Source organism: Oryctolagus cuniculus, chromosome 8 (genome assembly GCF_964237555.1).
Source record: "Oryctolagus cuniculus chromosome 8, mOryCun1.1, whole genome shotgun sequence".
Classification (NCBI taxonomy): domain Eukaryota; kingdom Metazoa; phylum Chordata; class Mammalia; order Lagomorpha; family Leporidae; genus Oryctolagus; species Oryctolagus cuniculus.
In genome coordinates, this window is record NC_091439.1 from 92,758,326 (window position 1) to 92,772,034 (window position 13,709).

At 40.0% G+C, this 13,709-nt stretch overlaps 1 long non-coding RNA gene across 1 annotated transcript in view; it reads left to right on the forward strand.

Annotated features, from left to right (window-relative positions):
- The first annotated feature begins 1,269 nt into the window (after nucleotides 1-1,269).
- LOC138843390 (uncharacterized) overlaps nucleotides 1,270-13,709 on the forward strand; it is a 36,856-nt gene continuing 24,416 nt past the window's right edge. The window contains exons 1-2 of the long non-coding RNA XR_011378056.1: nucleotides 1,270-7,444; nucleotides 10,068-10,130. This is a non-coding gene — a long non-coding RNA (uncharacterized lncRNA). The remainder of the gene's footprint in view (nucleotides 7,445-10,067; nucleotides 10,131-13,709) is intronic.

The window sequence follows — 13,709 nt, forward strand, 5'->3', positions numbered from 1 at the left end:
GAGAGCTTTGCAGGTTACAGTATTCTGGATTGACAGGTTTTTTCTCTTGAGACTTGTAATATATCTCTCCATTCTCTCCTATCTGGCAGGGCTTCTGATGAGAAGCCAGCTATGAGTCTAATTAGAGATCTTCTGAAAGTAATCTGGGATTTCTCTCATGTACATTATGGATTCTTTTCTGTATGTTTTGCTGTGGAGAGTTTGACTACAACATGTTGTGGTGAAGATCTTTTCTGGTGTTGTCTACTAGGAGTTCTATATGCTTCCTGTACTTGTACATCCCTTTCTTTCTCCAATTAGGGAAATTTCCTGTAATTATTTCACTGAAAAGGCATTCTAATCCATTCTCTCTTACCATGCCTTCGGGAACTCCTCAGATCATATACTGGGTCTTTTGATAGTATCTTATAAATCTCCAGCACTCTTTTTAGTTTTCTAATTTTTTCTTCTTCTTTTATTTTGTTCTGACTGTAAAAATTTCCTGAGATTTGTCTTCTAACTTGGATATTCTTTTTTCTGCCTCATCAAATCTGTTGTTAAGGCTTCCTATGGCATTTTTTATTTGTTCTATTGAATTTTTCATTTCCAATATTTCATTTCCAATTCTCTTTAAAAATCTCAATTTCATGGGAAGAATTCTCATTCATGTTATGTGCAGATTTCTTTAGTTATGGATTTGCTTCTGATTACTTCTAAGTAATCAGATCAATTGATCAATTTTTTGAATTCTGTTTCTAGCATTTCTTCAAACTCTTCATCTTTACCTTCTAGTATTGAAGTGTTGTGTTTTTTTGAGGGTGTCATGTTATCTTCCTTATTCTTGTTTCTTGAATTGCTATGTTTATTATTATGCATTTGTGGAGATACTTGTTGGTTTTTCTTTCCCTGTGATGACTTTTACCTTTGTACTATTCCTCTGTGGCTTAGTGGAGTGTCTGCTCTTTCGGTGAGTATCCAGAGGCATGTGCTGGTTGTGGCTGGGGAGCTCTGTTCAGTACTCCACAGTGAGAGGAGTGTCCAAGCTGACACCAAAATGGGGTGTGGTAAATTTCCTCTTTTTTTTTTTTTAATCAGAGGGGAGGTTCGTTCTGTTCTGTTGACATATTCTCATGCTCACCTCCTCAACAGAGACCAGTGCCTGGGCACTAGCCCCAGTGGGTACAATATTCATCTGCTCTGCCACAAAAACCATACTAAGAATCCATACAGTCCTCAGTGTGAACACAGATCTTGCAGCAATAACCCTCACCAGGTAATCAAAGAGTCTCGAGTGTGTGGAGCCACCCACAGTGACTACCAAAGTCCCAGCCACATACTGTGCCCTCCATGCAGCCACAGTGTTTTCAGAATCCTGGCACACATGGCTTCCACAGCGAGGAGCACCCAGTCCTCTGTCAATTCTCCCAGCCAGATTTAGGCATCTCCACCCAGTTGGTTGCTGAGTGTGTGGATACATGCCAGCACAGCTGTTCTGTATGTCCAAATTGATGCCTGCCCTCTCTTGATTAGTTATAGAATGTTGGTGCTGAGTGATTGGGGAGAGAGAAATATGCCCCCTTTTTCTTTCTTCTAGGTTGGCAGGTACATTGTCTGCCACAGGGCTCTAAACCAGACTCATGGCTGGCTCTTCCCACAGCTGTATTGCCAGTTGCTTGGGCTGCTGCAGTCTGGTCTCACCTCATTCTCCAATGCTGGTGCTGAGGCTGTCTGGCTGCTGGGGTCCTTAGCTGTTCATGTCCCACAGTGGTAGGTCCTCCACGTAGGTGCACAGTATCCCTCTAATTTACATGGAGTTCCCTCTACTGTCTTCTCCCTCTTTCCTGAGATTGCACTCTCTCCACTTTTGTTTTTTAATTATCTTTCCTTAGACTAGAGCAATAAGTTCCCTCCCTATTCTACCCTTTTGAAAACCTTGAGGCTGGTTTCTTCTAATCTGCCTTTTTCTTGGAATAGGGAAGCATCTTGTAAAAACTGATGACTTCTGAGCAAAAAAAATAAGGAAAAATAATTGTAAATTATACAAATAAGATGAAAAATAATTTTCATTCTTTTATATTCATAGTAGCACATCTCCAGAACAAGGTTTATGCTGTTCTGTTTGATGAGGGTGGACTTTGACATAGCAACATACAGGTTAACTTTGATCTTGAACTGATCATAAATATTTATTTTTTTTAAGGGCAAAATTTCAGAAAGTCTTTACTTACAGATGTGTGTTGAAGCAAATAGCATCAAAATCACTACAGTTTTCTCTTCCCAGAAGTGGTGAGCTGGAGTTAAAATATGAGACTGTACGTGTGTGAGGATTCTTATGGTTGAATTCGGGTCACTTTGTCTCCTTAATTCTCAAGACCACCCCACTGTGCACTGTGCACTGCCAATGCCACATCAGCAAAGGATGGTTCACAAGTGCCCATTGCGACATTGAGGTCTGAGGAGCCAGGGAAATCTCAGAAGAGGTCTGCAAGGTTTCTGACTGTTTGTCAGTTTCAGTTTCATCCTGTGAGGCACTTCCTTTGGCAACTTGGTCAAAGGTTGCTTGTGATTTCTCAGCAGCAAGGCTTGGGATCAGAAGATTTGCCTCATGTACATGGCCAAAGCTATTTGCCATTTGCCAAGCTTGAATGAATATCTCCCTTTCAACTTATTCTGAGTGGGCTTTTTTCTCTTTTCCTCTGACATTTAATCAAATGCATTGACTTGTCCCCTGAAATGCCAATGTGTATCCACGTACTAGAAAAAATATATTCTTATTCAACTTTTGGACAAAATTTCTGAAAAAGGTGATGATTCAAGTATCTGTTGCTGATGAAGTTGACAATTTTCACAGCAGCAGAAAATACTTCTTTCAGTGGTGTTGGCCAAGTCGTTGACCCCAGCACAAGTCTATATGTATGGCAGTGCATCTGGTGTCAGGAGTTGCTTCCCTGTTTCCCAAAGTAACAAAACTAGATGCATTGCCAAACATCACAGGTGCTCCATTTTGCACAAAATACTAGAATTTTCTTTCAGTTGAAGTTTTTCTTGGCTAAGAAACAATGTTGACAGTCTTCAGACTTTCTAAAAGGGTCTCACAAAATCGGAACAGTTTCATGAATTCATTTGCCCTTACAGATATAAGTGGCTGTATCTGGTTGAGTGCTAAGGGGAAATGATTTTTCCACCAGGATTCAGTTCAAAGCATTAAAAGAAGTGTCAGTGATTTCTGTGTTGGATAATGCGATTTTACTGAGAGATGCTTTTAATTTTTTTTTGGTCCACAAATCAGCTCAACAATTTGTATGGCACATGTCACTACTCTCTAATCCTGCTCTGCCCCTTTTACCTATCAGTGTGGTTACTAGGTACTTGAAGGCTGCTTAATGCAGGCTTTGGGTATTGGGGGAAAAGTAAATGTTTTAATGAAACAGTGGCCTTTTCACATTAAGCTTCCACTCAATAATAATAAGGCAAATCCACTCCAATGTATGTATTTTCAGGATGAAGGTCATTGGTTTGTTTGGCTAATTACCTTGGCTAGAATCTTGGCAGATAGGTCCCCTAGGGTTTTCTTTTTCAAGTGAAGTGCTAAAAGTAAAGCCAAGGATGTAACCTGCCCCCAACCCACTTTCCTTCCTATGTTTAATCTGGCTTGATCGTTAGCATCACTGTCATAATTATTACCTTAGCAACTCACATTTTGTGTTTTCTGTATCAGATCCAGCCCTTTGGGTTAGGTACTATTATTATTCCCATTTTATAGATGGGGAGAACAAGGCACAGAGATTAGGTGACTTGTCAAAAATAACAGCAATTGTGAGCAATGGAGTCAGATTGCAATCCAAACAGTCTGGCATCTAATCTGAACTCCTAACTTCTCTGTAAGGTAATTTTTATTTTGTTATTTATAATAGCATACTCTGCTACCTGTGTTTGGAGTAAATATTAACTTAGTAATTAATGTTTCCTTTTCCCCACAAAATAACTTTGTTTGTTAAAGATTTATTTATTTTATTTGAAAGGCAGGGTTACAGACAGAGAAGGAAAGACAGACAGAGACAGAGAGAAATCTTCAATATGGTGGTTCACTCTCCAAATGGCCTCAATGGCTAGGCCAAAGACAGGAGCCAGGAGCTTCATCCAAGTCTCCCACATGGGTGCAGGGGCCCAAGCACTTGGGCCATCTTCACTGCTTTCCTAGGTGCATTAGCAGGGAACTGAATCAGAAGTGGGGCAGCTGGGAATTGAACCTGTGCCCATAAGGTATACCAGCACTGTAGGTGGTAGCTTTACCTGCTAAGCCACAATGCCGGCCCCTGGAACCATATTTTTTTAAAACAATGTTTTGTCATTTAGTTTACTGGGATTGGTTGATGCTCATTTCAAAAGTGAATTTTCAGAGTTTTGGGCCATTACAGCTGAAGAAATAAAATATCCAAAACTCAGTTGGTTTTGCCACTCTCTTGCTACTTCTGAGGTCTGGCCCATGTCACTTGATGGCCATAGGTTTTTTCTCTCTGTCTACCCCTCATCTCTTGGAAAGCCCTGCACCCTTGTGCTTCCAGTGACATCCAGACTCTTACCACTTCCATTTTCCCCACCACCACCCTAACCAAGTCACCTATGCATCCCATCTGGTTTAAGTCAGCAGGGAGACATCTGAACTGGTCTTCTGCTCCAGCCTACACCAGCTCATGCTTTGTTCTCCCACAGCAGCAGAATTCTGCTTTGCTAAATGGCATAATTTCATTCTTTTGCTCCAACTGTGCAATGGCTTCACAGTCAGTCTAGAATGAAAGCCATTGTTCTTGCTGACTTTATGTGGTCTTACCTGGGACTCTTCACCACATCAGCACATTCTCACCGCATCCTTCCATGCAACACCTCACCGACTCTCAGTAGCTAGACAGCATAATGGATTCTTCTCCTTCACAGGTTTGTGTAATGGGTATAATCCGTGTCCAAATTCATCAGAATGCAAATGTTCAATGTGTGTAGTTATTTTTATGTTAATTACCTCAATAAATATATAATCTTACCAGAAAATAAGGAACAAGACTAGAACTGTTAAAAACAAATAAACAACAATAACCAAACAACATTTTTTTCCATTTGTGTATAAATTATTTTGCCAGAAATTTTATAGAGATGGCTCAATTTTTCTTTCATAAAAAAGTTTTATTTATTTGAAAAAGCCAGTTATACAGAGAAAGGGAGAGGGAGAGGGACAGGGAGAGAAAGAGAGAGAAACACAGAGAGAAAGAGAGTGAGTGAGAGATATCCTCCATCTACTGGTTTACTCCCCAAATGGCCACAATGACTGGGGCTGGGCCAGGCCAAAGCCAGAAGCCTAAAACACTGGTCTCCCACAAGGGTGCAAGGACTCAAACTCTTGAGCCATATTCCTTTGCCTTTTCAGGCACATTGTCAGGGAGCTGGATTGGAAGTAGAGCTGCCAGGACTTAACCAGTGTTCCTATGAGATGCAGCCATCACAGGTGGTGGCTTACCTTGTTTGGCCACAATGGTGGTGCCTGGATAACTTTTCATCAGTAATTTTCTCTGTAAAGGGAGAGCATTTTTAATCTGGCTGGTCTTTTTCTTCCTAGGAAACATTTTAAACACTTTGATCATTCTATTTGATTCATTTCTGAGATCTTCTTTAGGACTTGACAGTGCAGCCCAACCCAGTTCTCTGTGCTTTTATTTCCATCTCTGATCATCTCATATGGGTAATCTTTCCCCTTTCCTGTTCTCTCCTATGTGCTGGAGGAACTGTATAAGCTTTCTATCTATATTACATTTGATTTTTAACATAATAATTTGTACTATTCCATCTTTCTGATAACACCCTTTATGAAGAAGAAACCATATAAGTAGACTTAGCCAGTTCAACTCAGTTTAGATGATCCCAATTTTGTTACCAATATCCAAAGAATCATAATCAGGAACCAGTGAAACACATGCCTTCTCCCATCAGGCCTGATCAGCATATTGACTTTGGCCACATCAGTGTCATACAGTTTCTTCACAGCCCATTTGACCTGATACTCATTGGCCATAGACATCCACAATGAGCCCAGGTGTGCTGGGCTTCTTTTTCATGCTAGATGAAGTGGTTGGGGAACTTGATGATGGCTTAGTGGCCAAGCTTGTTTTTCCTGGATGTCCTTCCAAAAACATCTGGGCTGTCTCTGGATCAACACTGATTTGAATGTTACATTTGTATGTATTCTCACCACTTTCTTTTAACAGGCAGAGTGGACAGTGAGAAAGAGAGAGACAGAGAGAAAGGTCTTCCATTTCCATTGGTTCACCCCTCAATGGCCACTGCTGCTGGCGCACCGCACTGATCTGAAGCCAGGAGCCAGGTGCTTCTCCTGGTCTCCCATGCGGGTGCAGAGCCCAAGTACTTGGGCCATCCTCCACTGCACTCCCGGGCCACAGCAGAGAGCTGGACTGGAAGAAGAGCAACCAGAACAGAATCCGGCACCCTGACCGGGACTAGAACCTGGGGTGCTGGTGCCGCAGGCAGAGGATTAGCCTCTTGAGCCGCAGCACCGGCTATTCTCACCACTTTCTATGGCATTTGTCAGTGTGCAATGTGGCACTGGCAGCAGCCCTAACTTTCCCTGCAATTCCAAAGAGCTGAGAGCTTGTGTCTAACATTGTTTATGTGTTAGTCAGAAATTACAAGAATGCATGCTTGGACTAGCAAAATAAAAAGTGGTCACACGCACATATGGTTATGTTTATTACCGGTCCCATTTGTCTTATGCCATCTTACTGCAGAGCACCTGTCTTGCATTCTTGTCCCTGGCTGGAATCTAGTTTCTGGATGCTGGTTGGGTAATAGGTTTTATAAGGACCAGCATTTTGTTTGACTCCCCATACATCCATTTGCATAGAAAGTGGATGATAGTCATCCTTGATGAAGTAGAAGTCTCAGCGGCACTTGGTGAGTAACCATCTCCTCCTTGAAACTCTATTCTTTTGGTTTCCAAGGCACTACTTTATGTACCACTAACCACGAGGACCAAACTTTCCATGTCTCCTTCTTCAAATTGGTGGTTGCTGGGGTTTAGGGAGTGATAATCTTATCTCTCTCCAACGTGGGTTCTGAACCCATGGAGCAGTAGACCCAGGAGGCAAATGGAGATGAACATATCAGTGTTGTTATAATAGGGCTAGATTTGGGAATGCAGCCTGGAAACAAAAATATATTCCAGACAAAGCTGAGTGACATTTTCACCTTGTCGTAGCTGGTAAAGAAGGAAACCTTCCAGCATCCCTCTGTAGTAAGTAACCTACCACAATAGCTTTTTGCCAAAGTTAGAATAGGTGCCCATGCTATCAACTGAGTAGTCTGAAGGTGAACAGAGACTGGACCCTAGTCCACTTGTGCAAACCTACTCTCCAGCTTTACAGATCTCATGAATCACTCCTCCTCCTCTGAAGACTTTTCTGTAAGTATCTGAAAAATATTTGTTGCTTATAGCCTTAAGATATATGCTTAATTAATTTTCCTCCTTATTCAATGAAGAACAAGCCATGAATTCTTCACTGTCTACTAATGATGGTGCCTCCCCAACTATAACCCCTTATGTTTATATCTAAGCATTAATCATTACTTCTTTAGATATTGCATACTGAAGTGGTTCTCATCCAAAATTCTTAGCAGCATGATATAAACATTTTTGCACAAAGTTTATGATTAGAAAGATTGATTCTATTGATTTTTTCACATATTTGGAATTGACACATAAAAATCTTATATTTTTATCTTCTATAATATGTTGTTTTGAAATATGTACACATTGTGTTGTGGTTAAATTGAAAAAAATTAACATCTGTATTAGCTTACATACCTACCATTGTTTGTGGTAAGAATATTTAAAACCTACTTTCAGAAATTGCCCAGAATATAATACATTGTTATTAACTATAATCACTGTATTGTACACTAGGTCTCTTGAATTTCTTCAAGAAATATTTTTAGGCTTAGAAAGCATATTCTTTTTATTTGTTTATTTATTTTTTGACAGGCAGAGTTAGACAGTGAGAGAGAGAGACAGAGAGAAAGGTCTTCCTTTTGCTGTTGGTTCACCCCTCAAATGGCCACTACGGCCGGCGCACTGCGGCCGGCGTGCTGCGCCGATCCGAAGCCAGGAGCCAGGCGCTTCCTCTTGGTCTCCTATGCAGGTGCAGAGCCCAAGCACCTGGGCCATCCTATACTGCCTTCCCGGGCCACAGCAGAGAGCTGGACTGGAAGAGGAGCAACCGGGACAGAATCTGGTGCCCCAACTGGGACTAGAACCCGGAGTGCTAGTGCCACAGGCGAAGGATTAACCTAGTGAGCCATGGCGCCGGCCAGAAACATATTCTTTTTGAGAATATTCCTTAAACTTGGGATGTATGCATTCTCTAAAGTTGCATATATAAAAATATATATAGATTCTAATATAAATATATAGGTACAATACAGATTTTTTGCAAAAATTCCTCATAATTTCCCAATGATCCTTGGGCTGGGATTTATAATGGAAATAAAATATCATCAGACCATGGAATATTGGCATTGATGGAGCATTGTATTTTACATGAGTCTGAACTTAAATTTGGGGAGAAGTATTCTGAAATCTGAGATTTCTGGTTCTTGGTAGAAAAATTGATAAACTTGTAAGGTAGCTTTTAATGTTCTCAGATGAGTCCCAGTTGAGTTGGGGGATGTTCATGAAAGGCTTCCATCTTAAAAACTGAGGAATTGAATTAATTTTAACCCATTTCCTATAGAACTTCCCCCTCCTACTCCAACCTGCCATAGCTCCCCCATGCATGGCTAGGACTTCTGTTCTTTATTCCATGTTTGAAATGCCTTCCCCTGCATGACATCCTTCTGTTGCCATGCAGCAAAGCAGAGTGAGAAGGAAAATAAGTGCTTTATGGAAGTTCAGACTTTTAAAGCAGGACAGTACAGTGGTTAAATGAACATTTAATTAGCTCCTCTTGCATGCAGGGAGAGATACACTATACTCTGTTATTTCATACTTTCCTCTTCTTTTCATTTAATATGTTTGAAAATTTAGTATAAAGGGGAAATTCTTATGCACTGCATTAGTATGTCAAGAAGTATTCTCAGATGTGGGTCAGTGTTCTACCTTCTGGAATATATATGTCATCTACCTAATATGAGAGAGGATGCACGTTCTTGTGGTACTCAGGGTTTTCTGCTTTTAGATCCATGGATGCTTTAAAGATGAGCTGTAAGAACACAAGCCCATCTGTGTATCCTTTTTGCTCTCTTGGTGGTTGGAAAAATATCTACAATTGTTAGGATGAAGTTTGATTTTCCAGTGCCTTACCTAAACCCAAAGTTTACGTTTCACTCAGTCACTAGAACAGCAACATTAACGCATAACCATTTACTGATATCATCATCCATCACTCATTCATTTGCTCCACAGTATTTATTATTTATTGTGTACAGGAGCCAGAGTCCTAAGATTGACACACCAATTATGTAGTGCATGAAACAGACATAGAAACTAGGACTTACATGACAATTCAATGTAGTAGTTAACAGAGGCATGTACCAAATATCAGCTGCCTTGGGATGAGAAGGGAAAAATGGAATATTTGGCCCCATAATAGAGAATATATAGGGAGTCTGCCAGCTGGAAGGGGAGCCTGGGCAAAGGAACATGTGCTCAGAAATCATGTAATTATTTAGCCTGTGAGAGCATTGTTTGTTTGCAGGTAGGTAAGCAACAAATGTTTAACTTAGAAATTCATGAACATAAAATGGCAGGTTTCCTTCCTGGTAGAGCGAGGTCCCCAGAGAAAAAGAGGGGGAAAAATGGTTCTCTTCCAAGGAAACATTGCAAAATCAAGTGGACTGAAGGCAGTTTCATATTTGTTCATTTGGATAGTTGTTTTTCACATTAACTTTGTTTATCAAGTTCAAATTTACAATTACATCAAGGGTGAAATATTCTTCTGGTTGCCCATATATTGTTGAACTGGGACAGCATGACTAGCATAATCTTGGTTTGACCATATCTTTATTTGATTTTTCTATCCTTCTTCCAGGATTGTACACTGAATGCAAGCAGCCAGACCGAGCCCTCTGATGTGGCCAGGAACAAGGACTGGGTGAGCCAAAAGTGAAGGGGTAAGGGATGTTAGAAGAGTCTGTGGTGAAGCCAAGAGCATGGTTGGCCCTGTTACCTCAAATGGCTGCTGAATTCTTTAGCAAAGCAGAACTGGGATAAATGAGTGATCTTGTACTCAAGAGACTATGCTGGAGGTTTGTGTGGCAAATAGCCTCTACCTATTTGGATTGACTGAGCAACCCAGGGAATGGAGGAAACTGGAACACAATTCTGCTAAGTTAGATTATAACTTTTTTTTTGGTATGGTGAATTTGCTGCTGTTGTTTGAGTGTGTTTTTAAATACTCCCATTCCTGAGATTTCTCTCCACTTTCCTATTGAAATTGAAATCATCCATGGGAGTTTGTAGGAGAAAATAATGGAGAGTCTACTATTCAATGCTTATTATTGTCAAACATAGTATAGTCAATATTTTGGATTGTGAATAAAGTGGATCATCTGATACACTTGTACCCAAACATTTTCACTCTAAATGTGTTACTTGAGATGGCAACATAATATGTCAGAGTATTCAAAAGTTGAATTTACTCTAGAAAGGTGGCATGCATGGAACTGCTAATGGCATCAACACAAATTTCTATATGAAATGTTTCTCAGCCCTTCTAAACTTTCTATCTCTAAGCAGATTTTTTTTAAATCATGCATAACTGGAAGGAGAGTTCATAATCCCCTCTTTTCATAAGCTACAGATGAAAATCACTCTCAGCAGCTCATGATGCCATTCTTTTAAAAATTTTTAATTTATATAAGATGAACAAATTTCATGTATTTTATGCATACAGATTTAAGAGCATAATGATATTTCCCACCCTACCCTTCATCCCACCCACACTCATTTTTATTTCAATATTTACATGATATATTTTTACTTTATTTTATAATCCTAAACTCCCCACTAAATAAAGAGCTCAACAAGTATTAGGTAGAAAATCAACTGTTCTTAAAGAGTACAGACAAGGGCTATAAACAATAATCAAATCTCATAATGTCAATTTCACTCATATAAATTACATTTGTTTGTACTTGGTATATTAGTTAACACATATCAGATAAAGCCTATGATATTTGTTTTTGAGAATGGCTTATTTCACTAAGCATAATGGTTTCTAGTTGCATCTATTTGGTTGCAAAAGAGAGGATTTCATCCATTTTTACAGCTGAGTAGTATTTCATTGTGTACACACACATACACTATCATTTTAATCCAATCATCAGATGGTAGACATTGGGAATGATTCCATATTTTAGCTACTATGAATGGAGCTGCAATAAACATGGGGGTATAGATAACTTTGTCCTATGCTGATTTCACTTTGTGTAAATTCTCATGTATGGGATTACTGGGTCATGTGGTAGATCTATTTTAAGATTTCTGAGGAATCACCATGCTGTCTACAATAATGGTTGTCCTAGTTTACATTCCTACCAACGAGGACTAGAGTACCTTCTTCCCAACATCCTCATCAGAATTTCTTAGTTTTTGATTTTTGGATGATAGACACTTTAACTCAATTGAGGTGAACCTCATTGTGGTTTTGATTTGCATTTCCCTGATGGCTAGTGATCCTAAGGATTTTTCATGTGTTGGTTGGCCATTTGAGTTTCATTTTTTGAAAAAGACCTGTTCATATCCTTTGCCTATTTCTCTATGGATTGTTTGCTTTGTTATTGTTGAGCTTCTTGAGCTCTTTATAGATTTTAGATATTAATCCATTATCAGTTGCATAGTTTGCAAATATTTTCTCTCATTCAGTTGGTTGCCTTGCCACTTCGTTGAGTGTTTCCTTTGAAGTGAAGAAGTTTCTTACCTTGATGTAATCTCATTTGTCTATTTTTCCTTTTATTGACTATGTTTCTGGAGTCTTATCTAAGATGTCTTTGTCTATTCCAATGTCTTGCAGAGTTTCCCTAATGTTTTCCTCTAGTAACTTTTTAAAAGATTTATTTATTTATTTGAAAGTCAGAGTTACACAGAGAGAGGAGGTTAGGCAGATATATATATAGAGAAGTCCTCCATCCACTGGCTCACTCTCCAACTGGATGCAATGGTCAGAGCTGAGGTGATCCGAAGCCAGGAGCCAGGAGCTGCTTCTGGATCACCAACATAGGTGCAGGGGCCCAAGGACTTGGGCCATCTTCTGCTGCTTTCCTTGGCTACAACAGAGAGCTGGATTGGAAGTAGAGCAGCCAGAACTCGAACCAATGCCTGTATGGGATACTAGCACTACAGGTGGTGGCCTCACCTGCTGCACCATGGCTTCAGCTACTCCCCTAGTAATTTGATGGTATTAGGTCATAGATTTATATCCTTGCTCCATTTAGAGTTGGTTTTGTATAAAGTGTAAGGCAGGGATCTTAGTTCATGTCTCTGCATGTGGAGATGCAGTTTTCCCAATGATTTGCTGAAGAGACTGTCCTTGTTCCAGGGATTGGATTTTGTTTGATTGTCAAAAAATTGGTTGATTGTAGATGCACTTGATTAGTTTATGGAGTCTCTATTCTTTTCCATTTGTCTTCATGGCTATTTTTGTTCTAGTACCAAGCTGTTTTTTTTTTTTTTTTGACAGGCAGAGTGGACAGTGAGAGAGAGAGAGAGACAGAGAGAAAGGTGTTCCTTTTCTGTTGGTTCACCCCACAATGGCCGCTGTGACTGGTGTGCTGTGGCTGGCGCACCATGCTGATCTGAAGCCAGGAGCCAGGTGCTTCTCCTGGTCTCCCATGCAGGTGCAGGGCCCAAGGACCTGGGCCACCCTCCACTGCACTCCCGGGCCACAGCAGAGAGCTGTACTGGAAGATGGGCAATAGGACAGAATCTGGCACCCTGACCGGGACTAGAACCTGGGGTGCTGGTGCCGCAGGTGGAGGATTAGCCTATTGAGCTGTGGCTCCAGCTACCAAGCTGTTTTGATTACAGCAGCACTGTAGTGTCGTGAACTCTGGTATTGTGATGTCTCCAGCTTTGTTTGTTGTATAGTTTGTTTTAGCTGTTCAGGGTCTCTTTTTCCATATTCATGTGTGTTTCCATATGAATTTTTTACCAGAAATATTTTATTTACAGTATATAAACTTCATGCATTTCATAAATACAACTTTAGGAACATAGTGATTCTTCCCACCCTATCTACCTTCTCACCCACAATCCCATGCTTCTTTCCTCCTCCCTCTTCTATTCCCATTCTCATTTTTTTTTACTAAGTTCTATTTTCAATTAACTTTATATACATAAGATTAACTCCATACAAATTAAGGAGTTCAATAGATAGTATGAAAAAAAGACCTTGTTCCTCAACAATCAAGTGCTGTTCAAAATCATCACATCCCGAAATATCAATTTCACTTCTATAGATTACCTTTTGGGTGCTCTGTTAGTTACCACAGATCAAAGAAATAATATAGTATTTGTCCTTTTGGGACTGGCTTCTTTCACTAAGCATAATGTTTTCTAGTGGAATCCATTTTGTTGCAAATGACAGGATTTCATTTTATACTGCTATGTACATATCCCATAATTTTGTTATCCAGACTTCAGTTGACAGACATTTGGGTTGATTCCATATCTT